Source organism: Lactuca sativa, chromosome 2 (assembly GCF_002870075.4).
Source record: "Lactuca sativa cultivar Salinas chromosome 2, Lsat_Salinas_v11, whole genome shotgun sequence".
NCBI lineage: Eukaryota > Viridiplantae > Streptophyta > Magnoliopsida > Asterales > Asteraceae > Lactuca > Lactuca sativa.
Genome location: NC_056624.2, coordinates 42631233 through 42650524, shown reverse-complemented (window position 1 = coordinate 42650524; position 19292 = coordinate 42631233).

Sequence of the window (19292 nt, the reverse complement as noted above, 5' to 3'; positions counted from 1 at the left end):
ATCAGTTCAACGAAGTCGAAGAATACTCAGTATATGCCTTTGTTTTTCCATCTGTTTTTCTAAGGCAACATTCTTCTTATCTTTCGAAAGTTCAACACTTACACCTTTTCCTTTTCCTTTATCTTCTTTTGTATGCTTGGGTTTCGAAGAAGAACTTGAACTTCAAATTACAATTCCCTTTGTCACAAGCTTTATTGTTGTTGCTTTTATAGAGATTATTGGATCATTCTTCTTAGGCATATTGTCACACCCCGAAAACCGAAGGCGGAAACATTTCCGGGGTTGACTCCACGTTAAGTATCAAATCCAATGTACATAGTAAGTAAAGTGAAACAAACATTACATTACATATTAAAAGTTTTACAATTTGTTTCAAAAGACACAATTGATACAGTTGTGATACATAATATAGACATAAACAAAACGAACGGGCCTTGCACACACACGATCCTGAATCAAGTAAGTCTTCGGGTACCTATACTATCGTTGACCTGAGAACAGAAGCAGCTTGAAAATCAGCATAACGCTGGTGAGTTCATAAGTAGTTTCGTTTTTGTGAAAATGTTTAAGTTTCCTTTCTGTTTCTGAAATTGTAACACACGCCAAGAAAATCTCATATTTTCTTAAAAGTTGGTTGTTATATCACAAAAGTATAGTTTGATTATCCACTTCATTGTTCTATTCCTTTTATGTACCAGTGTATTCCTAGGAAAGTCCCATACTTTCCTGGATTGTTAGTTATTGTAAAAGATGTAATGTTTTTAAGTTGGTTACACTTTTGTTGGTTATGTATATGTTACCCAGGAATGCCCCATGCTTTCCTGTATGTTGGTTTTCAATGTGAAAGATGTATTCTGCTAAACCTGGTTATGTACTAAGTTTCCCCAGGAAGGTCCCATACCTTCATGAATGTTGGTTATCTTATGTCAAAAGATGTAAAAGATGTAAACCGAAACCTGGTTATCTGTAAAATGTAGTAAATGGTTCATTATTACTATAAGTAAATCTCTGTTATCCTAGTTGCGAGTTCCATAACCATACTAAAGACTGAACCTGTGGCAATAAGTAGTCCACAACCTTGTGGCAATAAGTAGTCCACAATCTTATGACTTTTGTCACCCTTGAACCTTTTCGGTTCGGCTGTAGCTAGCAGCCAGGTGTGGGGTAGTAAGCCCTGTATAGATATATACACTCAAGTCACGCTCTCTAAATTCCAAAGATTCTGGTTACGGGTGTAGTCCTCCACTCGCGTATCTCTGTGGAGTGTTCGCCGAGGACGTGTCTCCAATCATACGGAATAACAAATTTACTAGTAATAATAGGATAATCCTCCATTCGCGTATCTCTGTGGAATGTTACCGAGGACAAGACAGTGTACGAATTATATTGTTCATGTGTTATAAAGTCATGCTTTTAACTGATAAAGTGTGGAAACCATTTGTGAAATATATAAAACACAACAGTTTATAAAACCCATTTCACAAAAAATGTTTAAGTGATCTGTGTATTCTACTAGTTATCAGTTGTGTATATCAATATTAAAAAGCATATGAAATGTGAAACACACACATGAAAATAAGTTTTGAGTACAAGAAAACCCTTGTACTTTGCTTGTGTTCCCCCCCCCCCCCCCCTGAAAACAGTGAAAAACAGTGAAAAGGGTAGGAGTATGAACTCACCGGACTCGGAAATGTGTCGGTTTTTGGATACTAGACGTTGGTTCGGGGATTGTTTACTCGCGATGTCCCTATGTAAAATGTAATAATGTCCATATAATACTAATTAGATTTACAATCACTAATTATTTAGGACATTACACTCCAACGAGGTTAAACACCTCAAAACGAGCGTTTGGAGTGACCTGGGTGACATCTATGGACGTAATATGGCACTAGGGACTTGGGACTTGAGTTTACTCTCCATAAGTAAACATTTAAATGAGTTTACAACCACAAAACACACCCACACATGAGTTTACGGCAGTAAACTCATGTTGGTGTGATTTTGAGGCTTTAATGGCTTAAATGGACATGGTGATTGCCAGAATGGATATCTAAAATGCCTTGGAACACTTTGAATGAATTAGCAACATTTAAAAAGGGAGTTTACGGCCTTAAACTTGGAGTTTACGGCTGTAAACTCTACTAGGGCATAGAAAAATTGATTTGAGGCACAAGGAGTAATCACATGTGATTCTAGATAATTTTCCAAGCATTGTTATGAATTTAGGTTACCATTAAACACATTTTTAGGAGTTTACGGCCTAGAAGCATGTTCTAGGGCCGTAAACTCTCCCATACTCATAAAAATTTAGATTTTGGTACATAAAACAATCACATGTGATTTTAGAAATTTAGGCAAACCATTGGAATGAATTAAATGCATCATTTGGCATAGATATATGAGTTTACGGCCAAAGGGTATGTTCCTAGGACGTAAACTCCTATATGTGGCATTTTTGATGTGTTTCAAACCCCAAAACTATTTTTAGATGGTTAAAGAATTTACCACAAAGCTATTGGTTAAGTTACAAGGCATTTGGACAAGTTTTAAGGCACTTTATCCCCATTAAAGAGGAGTTTACGGCCCAGGAACAAACCTTGGCCGTAAACTCTCTTATGTCCCATATAATTCATGATTAATGTGTTCCAAGCCTAGATTTGAAAGCCTTAAGGTCATATCTAAGTCCCAACTATGATTTGGAAGGGTAAATTTGGCTTAAAAACCCCCATTTAATGGAGTTTACGGCCCAAGCTTGCTCCTTGGCCGTAAACTCATGTTCTTGGTCCCAAAACTCAAATAAATCATCAAATTGAAGGCTAAAGATGATGAATAACATGCTAGGGAGGTTACCTCAAAGATTTGAAGCCTTAAACTTGAGATTTGGACCTTAATTCTAGCTTGAGGAGAGAGGTTGTAAGAGTTTAATGAGAAATTGGCCAAAGGCTTCAAATGAAGTCTTAAAACACTTTATATAGTGTTCGAGAATTGGACAAGACGGAATTCTACCCGATACCGACGTTAAGTGGGGCTTTTGGATATACCCGACCAAATTGTCGTGACTCGATATGGTCGATTCTATAATTATTCCGATTACTAAAGTGGGGTGTTAAAATGATTTCTAAATGTATTACGACACCCATTAAGTCATTTTAGGTTGATATAAGCTAATGACTTAATAAAATGGCGAAATCAGAAACGAATTTGAAAACGACGTTTGGTTGATCAAATTTGATTACAAGTTGAGTTACAAGAAGTGATATGAAATTTTGGGTTGTTACACATATTCACTAGGATTTGAGTAGTTATCACCATTCCAACTACTTTTGCATCATCACCAGTCTTTCCAGAACCTCCATCGCCTTTATTTATGCCAACACTCCTTTTTTCTCCCTAGCACTCCTATGACAACAAGTGAGGCATCCATTGGCATGAAATTTGCAAACTTCACAAGTGGATCCATGTCATTATGAATGGCAGACTCTAACATGCGAAACTTATGAGTTAAAAGCTCAGGAGTGAGTAATGAAGATGATGAAGATCCAAACTTTGACACTTGATCCTTTAATTCACCCAGTAATTTAGAAACATTACCAAAACTTGTTGCATCCACCTCAACCTTCTTATCAAGTTTTATAGCCATAGAGTTATACCACTGAACAACTTTCATCACTGCTTCAAGAATTATATCAACCTTCTTGATAAGAGAAGAATATTTGTTAATCAAATCCTGAACTTCCTTTTCCATTGATGTGTACAATCTCACTTAGTTTTAAACCTACTTTTAATTATAAAATAAACACACAAAGGCAGTGGACCTATCAATTGTGGTATAGTTTAATAAGTAGGGTATCGAATACAGGGAATGACAAATTAAAACTAAAAACTAATTCTATCTAAATTAATTAATATGTAGGGGGTTTTCTTCGAGTTTTACAAGACTAGAAACTTACTAAGTATTACTTAATCTAAAACTTAGAAAAACAAAGAATTAACTAGATTCAATAATGGGAAGGAACTTTTGTTTAGTTCAACTCAATTGATCCTATGGTTTATTTCAAGGTAATGGTGCAATGGATTAACTCTTTTGTTGGTTACCGATTCAAGTGATTAGATTCACGTTCACTACACTAAGCCTTAGCAAATAAACTAACTTAAACAGTGGCCAGTTGTCTAATTTAATTAAATTCACTAGGTTATTTATTCGGGTTAATTTAGAGTTGCAATAGTTAACTAATTTGGTCTTTTAATTAACTTCTTGTTGATGGTCATCACACAAGCTCACACAGGAATTTACCTATCTTTCTTATTAATTCTAGTTTCATGTTCATTAATCCTAGACATATGATAAAGTGGTCACATAAACATATGAGGTTGACAATTAAAACATGTTCATACTATTTAATTATCTACCTATTAACAGAAAAATAGTTATCATTCACACACAAGGTTCTTTAGCAAGCTAAAATCAACAAAATCACTAACTTTAAGTTAATCCTACCAAGAATCAAACCATAGTATCAATTTTGTATCCCCAAATAGAAGTTTAAGAGTTTTAGCTCATGATTGAAGTAAATAACAGCAAACAAACAGATTCTAATTGTTTAACCATAATGAAAAACAAAAGATTAAGTAGAATGTTGAAATTTGCCTCAAATCTCCTTTGGAATTGAATTCTAGCTTATAACTTCATCCTCTGGGGTTTTTCTGACTCTTTAATCGTAGCTAACCTCTTCTGAATCGTTCCAGAATTCCCCTCCATCGTTCTGAGAAGTTATCTTTATATCTACAAGTTGACTCATCGAGTCAGGTGCCGACTCGTCGAGTCCATCTCTCAGTCCCCGTATGTGATAAGTCTCTGGGTCTCTGAGTCTTTATCTTCTCGAATATTCGTGTGGACTCGCAGAGTAGGTGTTACTTTTAGTGTTTTTCTTCTTTGTTCCATTCTCGAGCTCTCAACCGCTTCTCCTGCTTCCTTTTGCTTCCGAGCTTCATTTTTGGACTGAAAACATAATTCAAACACTTTTAAGTACCTTCTGTCCATGAAATGCAATAATTTAGCTAATAAATGAATAAAAATCTACACTTAATATGAACTAATTATGCACATATCAAAATACCCCACACTTGACTTTTGCTTGCCCCCAAGCAAAATTGAATTTTAAAACGTTAGAATCACATATGACAACTCCAATCTAACCCAGCCATTATGCCAAGACCGCAACGCATGCATTTGTGTCTAAATTTTCCTAAATACCTCCATACTCCAAATACTCACAATCCTCATAAACATTCGCCCACTCACCCCGAACTATGTTCATTTTATGCATCCCTCCGAATCCATCTGCAGAAAACCTCTAACCCTCAAGGTATTTTTAGTTGAGCAACCCAAGCATACATAATATAGAATTAAAATTTATGATACCAATATGGAGGTCTTTTGAATTCTTCACTTCCTTCATAATTTGATCTTTGATCCCTTTGAATTCACCACCTTTATTGTTTGATTTTTGGTATCTTCAACTTTTGGATTTCTTTGGAATTTTTGATCTTCTAATTTCATATTTGATTTTGATGCTCCAAAAATTCTTCAAACTTTTCTTGTAATTTTCTCTCTTTTTTTTTTTATTATTTAAACATGTACCTCACTTTTTTCACTCAAAACCCTACATGCTTAAGCAGGGGTGCTCAACTTCAACCTTTATTAGTTAATGATAACAATTCTCCTGGATACATTTATGGTACACGATGCTAAACATATTGCATCCTTCGAGCTGAGCGAGGTCGTGTTTTTGTCCCATGATTTCACTAGAATAAGGAAGCCACAAATGCACTAAAACGTATATAGGCTCAACTAAACATTTGGGTTTTCATAGAGTCATCAAATGTAATACTAGCATGATTTCCAATTTTTTTTACCAAAATATCTAAATTGGCCCTAGCAATTTTAATGCAAAAATTTAAAAGTTAACTAGTGTAACCAACCAACCCCATACCCCACACTTAATTTATGCAATATCCCCATTGCATGTCATGCATGATAAAGAGCAATAAAAATAAGGAGAGAATTAGAACAAACTCCCCTGGGATAGTAGTGGTGAGGTTGATATTTCGTCTTTAAGCTCCATCTTCAATTGACTTTTGACATGGGAACAACTCATCCATGCCTTCGGTGTCATTCGTCTCATGTGGAAGCTCCAAATAAGCAGGGAAAACAGTGTATGATCTTCAAGAATCGATATGGAAGAATAAATGGTCAAGTGGCACACTCAGCAGCATCAAATCAGCAGTCCTTTTGGTATAAAAATGAATGACTCGTCGAGTAAAAGCGCGGACAGGTTCGAATATGTGAGAATACAAGGCGACTCGTCGAGTAAGTTTAGTGCACTCGACGAGTAGGCCACTGGACGAAAAAAATTGGCATTCTGCATTGGTTCCAGCTTCTAATAAATCCTCAAAATTTCCCATAACTTCTAGACTCACTCGCTCATGTCCCTTAGGACCGGACTCGACACTTTGACTCTAACGCTTCGCTTTCTTGACTCTCTCTTTCACCCTTTATAACTCTCTTGACTCTACAACTCTAAACCCTTCTTCGCAAGCATTCCTAATCCAATTATGAAAATCATCAAGGCAATCAAACATCAAGCAATAAAAGTAAAAGTCTTAACAAATTCCAAACCACACCAAATAAAAACAAACAAATATTAAAAATTGTTCAATAAAAACATAAAGAACTAATCCTCCTCCTCATCATCATGATCATGCGCCGCTCCACTTCCACTAGCGCCACTCCTTCTCGAATTGATCACCTCATCCCAAGACGGAATATATGGAAAGTTACCACCATCGATATGTGGAATATTGAAGTGGTCAAAAAGTCGAATGTGGGATTGATTGCTAAAGTTGATACCCTGCGCCATTTGATCTTGTAACCGCCTCATCTCAACAATGTACCAATCCATTGGTACTTCATCATTGTCTACCGGAATCACCGGCGGTTCCTCCTCTACATCGCGCTCTCGCCTCGATCGGACCCTCCTTCCTGGCGCCTCGGGACCAACAACAGGATCATCATGCGGAATAGCATAATGACCTCCACCATAGTCCTCAATAATCCTAGCCCTCCAAAAAAGAATTGGATTGAATAGAGGGGTAGGAATCATTGTCATCAAATTCCACGTGCCGCGAGTCATCAAGCCAAACGAGTTGGCGAGCCGTGTGACAAACACACCACCATTAATAGCAGTCGAGACCACCGGCCGGTCATAAATACCCATCCGACAAGCAAGATCAACAACGGAGCACTGATGAAACACGCCCCCAAGACAGAAACTAACACTTGTCGGCTGATAGCAGTCATCTCCTCCATGAAAAGATACCGTGGAGAAAAATTGGAGGAAAAGCTCCCGGTACACCGGCTCTTGAATACGAAAGACATGACTCCACCCATCGCAAACCATCGTCTCCTCTTCGTAAGTAAACTCCTTTAAAAGATAAGGAGTCAACTCCTCTTTATAACGCACACTTGATGTGTGCAATATCACTTAGTTTTAAACCTACTTTTAATTATAAAATAAATAGACAAAGGCAGTGGACCTATCAATTGTGGTATAGTTTAATAACTAGGGTACCGAACATAGGGAATGACAAATTAAAACTAAAAATTAATTCTATCTAAATTAATTAATAAGTAGGGGGTTTTCTTCTAGTTTTACAAGACTAGAAACTTACTAACTATTACTTAATCTAAAACTTTGAAAAACAAAGAGTTAACTAGATTCAATAATGGGAAGGAACTTCTATTTAGTTCAGCTCAATTGATCCTATGGTTGATTTCAAGGTAATGGTGCAATGGATTAACTCTTTTGTTGGTTACCGTTTCAAGTGATTAGATTCCCGGTCACTATGAATGGCAGACTCTAACACGCAAAACTTATGACTTAAAAACTTAGGAGTGAGTAATGAAGATGATGAAGATCCAGACTTTGACACTTGATCCTTTAATTCACCCAGTAATTTAGAAACATTCCCAAAACTTGTTGCATCCACCTCAACCTTCTTATCAAGTTTTATAGCCATAGAGTTATACCACTGAACAACTTTCATCACTGCTTCAAGAATTATATCAACCTTCTTGATAAGAGAAGAATATTTGTTAATCAAATCCTAAACTTCCTTTGCCATTGATGTGTACAATCTCACTTAGTTTTAAACCTACTTTTAATTAAAAATTAAACACACAAAGGCAGTGGACCTATCAACTGTGGTATAGTTTAATAAGTAGGGTATCGAACACAGGGAACGACAAATTAAAACTAAAAACTAATTCTATCTAAATTAATTAATATGTAGGGGGTATTCTTCGAGTTTTACAAGACTAGAAACTTACTAACTATTACTTAATCTAAAACTTAGAAAAACAAAGAATTAACTAGATACAATAATGGGAAGGAACTTTTGTTTAGTTCAACTCAATTGATCCTATGGTTGATTTCAAGGTAATGGTGCAATGGATTAACTCTTTTGTTGGTTACCGATTCAAGTGATTAGATTCACGTTCACTACACTAATCTTTAGCAAATAAACTAACTTAAACAGTGGCCAGTTGTCTAATTTAATTAAATTCACTAGGTTATTTATTCGGGTTAATTTAGAGTTGCAATAGTTAACTAATTTGGTCTTTTAATTAACTACTTGTTGATAGTCATCACACAAGCTCACACATGAATTTACCTATCTTTCTTATTAATTCTAGTTTAATGTTCATTAATCCTAGACATATGATAAAGTGGTCACATAAACATATGAGGTTGACAATTAAAAGATGTTCATACTATTTAATTATCTACCTATTAACAGAAAAATAGTTGTCATTCACACACAAGGTTCTTTAGCAAGCTAAAATCAACAAAATCACCAACTTTAAGTTAATCCTACCAAGAATCAAACCATAGTATCAATTATGTATCCCCAAATAGAAGTTTAAGATTTTTAGCTCATGATTGAAGTAAATAACAGCAAACAAACAGATTCTAATTGTTTAACCATAATGAAAAACAAAAGATTAAGTAGAATGTTGAAATTTGCCTCAAATCTCCTTCGGAATTGAATTCTAGCTTATAACCTCGTCCTCTGGGGTTTTTCTGACTCTTTAATCATAGCTAACCTCTTCTGAATCGTTCCAGAATTCCCCTCCATCGTTCTGAGAAGTTATCTTTATATCTGCAAATTGAGTCGTCGAGTTAGGTGCCGACTCGTCGAGTCCATCTCTCAGTCCCCGTATGTGATAAGTCTCTGGGTCTCCGAGTCTTTATCTTCTCGAATATTCGTGTGGACTCGCCGAGTAGTCGACCCTACTCGCCGAGTAGGTGTTATTTTCAATGTTTTTCTTCTTTGTCCATTCTGGAGCTCTCAACCGCTTCTCCTGCTTCCTTTTGCTTCCGAGCTTCATTTTTGGACTGAAAACATAATTCAAACACTTTTAAGTACCTTTTGTCCATGAAATGCAATAATTTAGCTAATAAATGAATAAAAATCTACACTTAATATGAACCAATTATGCACATATCAGCCATATCTACTTTTAATTCTTCAATTTTTCTATTCACATCTTCTCGAATAGTCTTGACATCTTGAACAAAAGTAACATGCCTTTCCTTCGCAGTAGCTTTCAATGCTTTAATTTCTCCATTAAAATACTCAGATTGAGCTTTTAACCTTAACTCATTGTTCTTCTCAAGCTGATCAAACTTATTCCGAATTCGATGCTCTTAAGCTTTCAGCATCACATCCACCTCTATACCGGAAACTAAACATTTACCCCTACATTTGCTTGTAGTTGTAGCAATGAATTAAGCTTCCTATTCAGAATCTTAAATCGATTCCCAGACATGAACATGTGATCATGGATGTTTTCATCTTTAGAATTGAATTCAATATTGGCAATTGCACCAATGAATTCACCATCATCAGTTTCATCATTGTTAAAAAATTTTGTACCTTCTGTGGATTGGGATGGAAATAAAGAAGTAATTGATGGGTTCTTCCACATGAACATCCCTATGTGCACATGCAACCCTAATGCTTGGATCTATTTTTCTCTAATTGATCATACATTGAATCCAAGACTTCTAATGGCTAATATACAATAATAAAAATATGAAATCAACGATTAGAAGTTTACCTTGAATCACTTGCTTGATCTTCTTGTCATTGAGGCTTTAGAGTCACAATTGTCACTGCTCTAATGGCTTACAAACACCAACTAGCAAGATGATGATTTAAGAGAGAGGAGAGGGGAGGAATTTCGGCCAGGGTTTCCTTAGAGACAAGTGTGTCAAATTCCCTCAACCCATAGGGTCTATTTATAGTAGTAAGGCTCCTAGGGTTTCACCCTTAAACCCTAATTGGATAACTTAAGCCCTAAGCAATCCAAATCCTTTCCATGATAAGCCTTGGACGAAATCTAAGCCTATCCAAAGCCCTAGAATTCTTCCCCCCTTATCCCTAAAGGATTTATAGCCCAAAATGCAACTATCAAACAATTGACAGTTTATACCCCTTTATTTAATTAATCTCTTTAAGTCACCAAATTAATTCCAAATTAATTTATGACTTATATTAATCAAATAACAATATTATTATTCCTTATATTATTCTTATAATATATTAATAATATTCCTTCTCTCATTATAAATCATCCTGTCAAGTTGGTATGGTGAAGGCAACCCAAAAGGACCATGCTCAACCGGGTGAAATACTTGCCTAATTTAGTTGTAGCCTTAGACACTATGCCAACAGTCTCCCACTTGGATAAGTCTAGTAACTATATGTACAAGTATATTCCGATTAGCAATCGTAGCTCTCAAAGACGCTACCAAACTTTGATCTAATCAATCTTGTCCTTTAGATAAAGGATCGTATAGTCCTCTGTTTAGATATCATGCTGACATTTATATGGAACAATATGTCTAGCATTTGGTTTCTCGATCTCCGATTTATTCGACATAGAACTTAATCGAACACATCAATTCAGTTCTGACCGGGCCCAGCACATAAGTCAAATCAAATCATCGAGCGGACGAGATATCGCTTTTACCCTCTTGGGATAAAAGTAACAGATAAACTTCGACTTATATGCATTTACTTACTCATTAATCAACTATACACAATAATGCGTTTTAATCATCAAATGTTAATTACATTTATCTATTTCATGTTTCTACTACTATCTAATCTATACTAATATCATCCTTCAGCCCGATACTCCTAGCATGTTGCAAGTGCTTAACCCTACTCAGTCCCTTTGTAAGCGGATCTGCTGGGTTATCTTCTGATGATATCCTCTTTACTACGAGTTGTCCTTCTTCTACACGATGTCTAATAAAGTGATATTTTCTGTCAATATGTCGAGATCTACCATGATCCCTCGGTTCCTTGGTCAAGGCAACCGCTCCTTCATTATCACAGAAAATCTCCATGGGCTCCTTTATGGCAGGTACAACTCCAAGATCACCGATGAAGTTCTTTAACCATATTGCCTCCTTCGACGCTTCGCTCGCTGCAATGTACTATGGTTCGCACTTTGAATCAGCTACGGTTTCCTGCTTGGAACTTTTCCAAGTTACTGCTCCTCCATTCAGGGTAAAGACCCAGCTTGACTGCGAACGGTAGTTGTCCCTGTCGGTCTGAAAGCTGGAGTCACTATACCCTCGCACCTTCAAGTCGTCACTCCCTCCGAAGACTAAGAACCATTCCTTCATCCTCCGAAGGTACTTAAGGATATTCTTGACCGCAATCCAATGGGCTCTGCCAGGGTTCCCTTGATATCTGCTAACCATGCTCAAGGCAAAGGCTACATCAGGGCGAGTACAAGTCATAGCATACATGATTGAGCCAACTGCGGAAGCGTATGGTACTCGGCTCATTTTTGCTATTTCAGCTTTGGTACTCGGACATTGAGTCTTACTCAACTTGGCATTACTCTGTATCGGTAATTCTCCCTTCTTCGAGTTTTCCATACTAAAACGTTTTAGTACCTTATCTGAGTAAGTGTTCTGACTAAGTCCTATTAGTCTCTTACTTCTTTTGTCTTACTATCCTTATTCCCGAAATATAGGAAGCCTCTCCGAGGTCCTTCATAGCGAAGCACTTCCCGAGCCAGGACTTAACATCATGTAGAGTCGAGACGTCGTTTCCTATGAGTAGTATGTCGTCGACATACAGAACGAGGAAGCTTACTATACTTGCATTGGCTTTGACATATACACACGATTCATCTTCGCTTCGTACAAATCCAAACTCTTTGACTTTCTCATCGAAGCAAAGATTCCATCTACGAGACGCTTGCTTAAGTCCATAAATGGACTTCTCAAGCTTACACACTCTATTCGGATGCTTCTAATTGACAAAATCTTCTGGCTGAGCCATGTAAACATCCTCGGCCAACTTTCCATTAAGGAAAGCGGTTTTGACATCCATTTGCCAAATCTCATAATCATGAAATGCGGCAATAGCTAGCATCACTCTAATAGATTTAATCTTCGCAACTGGTGAGAAGGTCTCATCATAGTCAACTCTGGGAGTTTGAGTAAAGCCCTTCGCAACCAATCGCTCTTTATATGTGTGTACGTTTCCATCCACGTCAGTCTTCTTCTTGAAGATCCATTTGCACCCACCGGTCTTACGTCCGGGCACATTATCAACCAAATTTCAAACATGGTTGTCATACATGGACTGGATCTTGCTGTCCATCGCCTCCTTCTATTTTACAGACTCCAGGCCTGCCATGGCTTCCTTATAGCTATTAGGTTCATCTAGATTTATTAGTGTACCATCACTAATATATGTGTCCCCTTCAGTAGTAATATGAAAACCATAAAACTGGGGTTGAACTCTAACTCTTTCGGAACGTCTAAGAGGTAAGGACTCGTCAATTGGTTCAACCGGAGTTTCCTCCTCGGGTTGAGTGCCAGCGGTAGAGGTTCCTTCATCTATCGACTCTTGAATCTCCTCAAGCTCTATTTGCCTCCCACTGTCTCCTTGGTTTATGATTTCTCGCTCTCGGAAAACTCCTCTCCTCGCAACAAAGACAACATTGTCCTTTGGTCTATAGAAGAGATACCCAAAGGATTTCTGCGGGTAGCTGATGAAAATACATCGCTCACTACGAGGTTTGAGCTTGTCGTGAGTACTCGTCTTACGAAAGCCTCGCAACCCCAAACCTTGATATGTGTCAATGAGGGAGCTTTCCCTGTCCACATCTCGTTAGGTGTTTTGGCAACCTTCTTAGTAGGGACTCGGTTAAGGATATGGGCTACAATCTCTAAGGCATACCCCCAAAAAGAGATAGGTAGTGAAGCACGACTCATCGTAGAGCAAACCATGTCTAACAAGGTTCGATTACGCCTTTCTGCCACACCATTCAACTGCGGTGTCCTAGGTGGCGTTAATTGTGAAACTATTCCACACTCCATGAGATAATCATGGAATTCAAGACTTAGGTACTCTCCTCCTCGATCGGATCGAAGCATCTTGATTTTCCTGCCCAATTGATTCTCCACTTCATTCTTTAATTCTTTGAACTTTTCAAAAGTTTCTTACTTTTGATTGATTAAGTAGATATACCCATATCTACTATAGTCATTGGTAAAAGTCACATAGAAGCGGTTCCCATCCTTCGTGGTTGATCTAAACGGTCCACATAAATCGGTATTTATTAGGTCCAATAGACCCTCACCCCTTTCACACGTACTTGTGATGGGTGACTTATTCATCTTTCAAGGCAAACAAGACTTGTATGTTTCATCTTCCCTAAGGTCGAGTGACTCCAACACTCCATCCTTTTGGAGTTGGGCTTTGCGCTTCTTGTTGACATGTCCAAGACGACAATGCCACAAGGATGATCTATCCATACCATTGGAAGAATCGATGCATAAAACATCATTTCCTAAGTTATCTACAATCATAACGGTTTCATAAATTCCATTACATGGTATAGCTTCAAAATATAAGACCTCATTTAGATAAGCAAGAATAGAACCATTCTCATTATTGAAAGAAAATCTAAAACCTTGTCTAAACAAACCATGAAATGAAATGATGTTTCTAGCCATTTCTAGCGAATACCAACAATTGTTCAAATCTAAAGATAAACCATTCCTAAGCACTAAAGAATACATTCCAATCTTGGACACAGGCGACGATCTTCTGTTCCCCATGATTAGATTTATTCTTCCATGCTCCACATCCCTATTTCTTCTTAGTCCCTGCAATTCAGAACAAATATGGTAGCCACAACTGGTATCAAGGACCCAAGAAATAGTATGAGATGAATCGTTAGATTTAATTCTATAAATACCTGCGAAAGATGGCTTGATCTTTCCATCCCTTATGGCTTGCAGGTAGTCTGGGCAGCTTCTCTTCCAATGCCCTATTTTATGGCAATGATGGCACTATGCCTCCTTAGGGTTAGGATAGGGTTTAGCAGGATCAACTTTGGTCCCACTAGAAGAGGAACCATCTCGGGACATTCCCTTGCGGTGGCTGTTACACGGAGCCTTCCTCTTCTTACCTTTTGCTTGCCTAATGGCCAAAACAGGAGCAGCGGGTGGATTGGGAGTGGGTGCAACAAACTAGTCCTTGAGGTTGCTTTCAGCAACCCTAAGGAGACCTTGGAGCTTGCTTAGGGTGACCTCTTCCTTGTTCATGTGGTAGGTCATCCTAAATTGATTGTAACACGGACGCAAAGAGTGAAGCACCATATCAATCGCCAAGTCTTCCCCAAAGTCAACATTTAACTTGCGAAGACGATCGACATACCTTTGCATCTTTTGTCGGTGCACGGTAAGAAATTCTCCATGACCCATTTTAGTGGAAATCATGTTTGTGAAAATCTCGTAACGCTCTTGCCTCGCGTTCTGGTGGTATCTCTCCAACAAGTCTTGGTGCATTTCGTACGGATACATGTCCTCATAGGACTTTTGGAATTCGACATTCATGGTGGGAATGATGATGCAATGTACCTTCATTGCGTCATGCTCATGAGTTTCAAAAGCGGTCATTTCAGCCAGAGTAGCGATTTCAGGGTTGATCTTCTCGAGCTTCTCATCGAGGACATACTCCTTGTCCTCATAGCAAGCAATCGTGCGAATGTATCTTATCCATTCGCTAAAGTTCGTCCCATCGAAAGTCACCTTTTGACAAAGGCTCATCAATGTGAATGAACTAACAGCGGCGTTGTTTGCGTTCGACATCTACAAATAGAAAGGACAAAGATAGATTAGAATATGAATCCCTAATTATCACCCAATAAGAAAATTAGGGCTAGGATCCAACAACAATATTTACATATTAGAAAAGGGATGCCGTAATCCAACATGCAAATAATATGAAGGTAAGTGAATGACGATTCACTAATTCTCCGCCATGAAAAATTAACTTTAAGTTCTAAATGTATTGAGAATTCCTAGGTTTGATGAGATTCATTGAAACTTTTCAATGGCATGTTTAAATCTCGATATGCCCCTCTCGTTTGTGACTGGGATACCGAGGATCACAAAGTGGGTGTGAATTACCATGCAAATTTACATGGTGCTTTCATTGTAATGATCACCTATTCAATGTGCCGGTAAACCACACACGCTCCATCGAACTATGATAAACAATGAATCACCCTTTGCCACCTTTGCTCAGAACCAATTAGTGTGCCGGTAAACCACACACGCTCCTCTAACTTCTTAGCAAGGGTGCAAAGTGTAATTTCATGGGTTGAAAACATGTATATATTAATGAAGAGATGAGGTTGCCCTATCCTACCCGTTCGGCTAACGACCCTCCACCGATCAAGCAAGCGGTGGGTGTGAGTATACACCCATTAAGTGCCATTTTATAGGCAGTCGCCTTATACCCACCTTATAGACCGGCTTCGTTAATGAGGCCTACTAATGGTAAGACTAGCATTTTAATTATACATATATATATTAATCTTGTAATATTATATTAGTATAGGGTTGGATTTTAAACTTATTAAATTCTAGGGTTTGAAATTTAAATTGTCTAAATTTCAAAACTTGAGGGCCAGTTTTAAACTTTTAAAAACATGGAGGATCAAATAACAAATAATCTTAATTAACAATTAATTCCATAATTATCCATATTTGATTTATTTAATGATTTCTTGCAAAACAATTTACCAATTTAATAAAATAATTAATCAATTATCACATAAGGAAACAAATATTTTATTAATTGATGAATATCTTCAATTAGGTCAAGAATATACTCATATATATCATAAAATCGGATTTATATTGATCTAATATGATTAAGGCAAGTATCTCAAAGATAAACAACAAGAAATCCCGAAGTTTCCTTTTCCTGACGCTCGAACTCGCCGAGTACCCAGATGGACTCGCCGAGTTGAGCCTACTCTCCGAGTACCACCATGGGACTCGCCGAGTTCATCAACCAGAGGACAAAAAAACGATTTTTTCAGCAACAAACAAGCAATCAAAGTATGAACTCAATAGAAACCAATCTATGCTCTGATACCACTGATGGGTTCTACCACATGAACATCCCTATGTGCACATGCAACCCTAATGGTTGGTTCTAGGTTTCTCTAATTGATCATAAATTGAATCCAAGACTTCTAATGGATAATATACAATAATAACAATATGAAATCAAAGAATAGAAGTTTACCTTGAATCACTTGCTTGATCTTGTTGTCATTGAGGCTTTAGAGTCATAATTGTCACTCCTCTAATGGCTTACAAACACCAACTAGCAAGATGATGATTTAGGAGAGAGGAGAGGGGAGGAATTTCGGCCAGGGTTTCCTTAGAGACAAGTGTGTCGAATTCCCTCAACCCATAGGGTCTATTTATACTAGTAAGGCTCCTAGGGCTTCATCCTTAAACCCTAATTGGATAACTTCAGCCCTAAGCAATCCAAATCCTTTCCATGATAAGCCTTGGACGAAATCTAAGCCTATCCAAAGCCCTAGAATTTGTCCCCCCCTTACCCCTAAAGGATTTATAGCCCAAAGTGCAACTATCAAACAATTGACAGTTTATACCCCTTTATTTAATTAATCTCTTTAAGTCACCAAATTAATTCCAAATTAATTTATGACTTATATTAATCAAATAACAATATTATTATTCCTTATATTATTCTTATAATATATTAATAATATTCCTTCTCACATTCTAAATCATCCTGTCAAGTTCCTATGGTGAAGGCAACCCAAAAGGACCATGCTCAACCGGGTCAAATACTTGCCTAATATAGTTGTAGCCTTAGACACTATTCCAATAGTAATGGGTTGTCACATGACAATATCAAAGGTAGGTGAGTGTGTGGATGAAGGTATTTGAGATGTAGTAGGAATAAGGAATGGTGGTAAAGAGACTGTGGTATCAACAATAGAGGTTTGGAAAGTAGAAGAACAAATAAGAGAAGGATTACCTTGGGCTTCTTTGTTCAATACTCCATCACCCTTATTGACATTTGCGTCGATATTAGATATGTTCGAAGTGATCTCTGAAGTGTGAACCTCCTAAAAAATTGATTTGGTAGTTGACACTCCGAGTGATTTAACAATTGTCCTCTCTGGAGCAGAAGTGTTTGGTTGTTCACCTTGATTGATGGTTCAGTCTACTTTAGAAGCTTCCACATTCTCATTAGGATTTCCAATCGCCTCAGGATTTGATTTGACTAGAGAACCACTCACATGTGAAGATTTGTCCATTTTACCAGATCCAAATGGAGATTCAGGAACTACTTTGTCATCCATCGAATCTTCATTGAAAATTAATTTCCTCTGCTTCTTTTGCTTCATCAAAATTTTTTTGGCCATGTCTTCAGCACGCCTTTTCTTTGATGCTTGAGATACTTGTGTTGGAATTTCGCGAATCAAAACCCCCTTACTGTTGATTTGAGGCTTGCGAATAAAAGATGGTGAAAAACATGATGATCGTTCAAGCAAATGACGTTGTTTATGTTCCATTTTCTTCAATCTTTTAAACACACCTGATTTCGAAGGTACCACTTGCTTCGAAGGTATTGCAGTATCTTCATTTGGATCTCGTTTTGAAAACTTTACTTACTTTACAACTTTCTTTGGCACATGTTTAGCTATCTTTTCAACTGATACAGGACTAGCTTTCGAAGGACTAGGCTTATCATCCTTCTTTGCTCCTCTGCGCTTCTTCAGAGGACCTTCATTAGACTTTTGCAACAACATTCCAATCTGAATTGAGGGATTGATAGTCTGCAAACAAGCTAACAATATGGGATTTTATGGTTCAAATTTTCGAAGCATCGCATCTAGGATACGAGCAACAGTAGGAAACACATATGGATTGTCTTCGACTGTATTGGGATAATGATATGCTGAGAATTCTGCTATTTCATCATCTTTAGGAAACATAATGCCTTCCTTCTCATAAATAAATTGTAGAACGAGAATCCAGTAGCGAGCACAAGAAATCCCATTGACTGAATTTGTATTACTGATACTCTTCACAAACTCATCCCAAAGTTGAGTTGCATAATCCATTGAAAAATCATAGTATATTCCAACCATCATATCGTACACCCCTAATCGAGCTTTATCCAACCCCACACTTCGACCTGTCAATAATTGAAGGTATATAACAAATAAGAAGTTCCAAATGCAAGGAAATCCAAACTTCTTAAATTCATTGATCTTGGTAAGAATAGGTTGATAACCCATCTCGTTGAACATATGGATGACTTGTTCATTTGTTACCTTGTAGAAAGGTTCAACATTTAGGATATTAAGAATCTGAGCAAAGAGTTTCTTTGATAACCTAAATTTCTTTTCATTCACCATCTGAAACGTCACAATCTTCATCGTCTTGTTGTAAGTGGTCGTAGAACCAATAAGTGACGACCAAGAAATCGGTACAGAAAATGAGTTGAACGTAGCCGTCCATAACACCAAGTTTTATAGAGCAAATATTAGCATCTGTAAACCCTCTTGATAAGCATTGACATCTCTATGAACTTGGTAGTTGCTGCTTTGGATCTTCATGATGGGTTGTGAAGAGACATCTACAGTGGTTTGAGATTGTTGACCTTACTTAGCCGCCATTGTTAGGTTTTCGAAGAAATTAAAGAATATAAGAGAGAAAAGAGGTACAAATTGTTTGAGAATTTTAAGTGAGCGTAAAATTGGAAAATAACCCCCAAATCCCCTTTTGTACGTACACCCAATTTGAATTCCAAATGGTTTCGATTAAGATCATGCCACCTTTTAC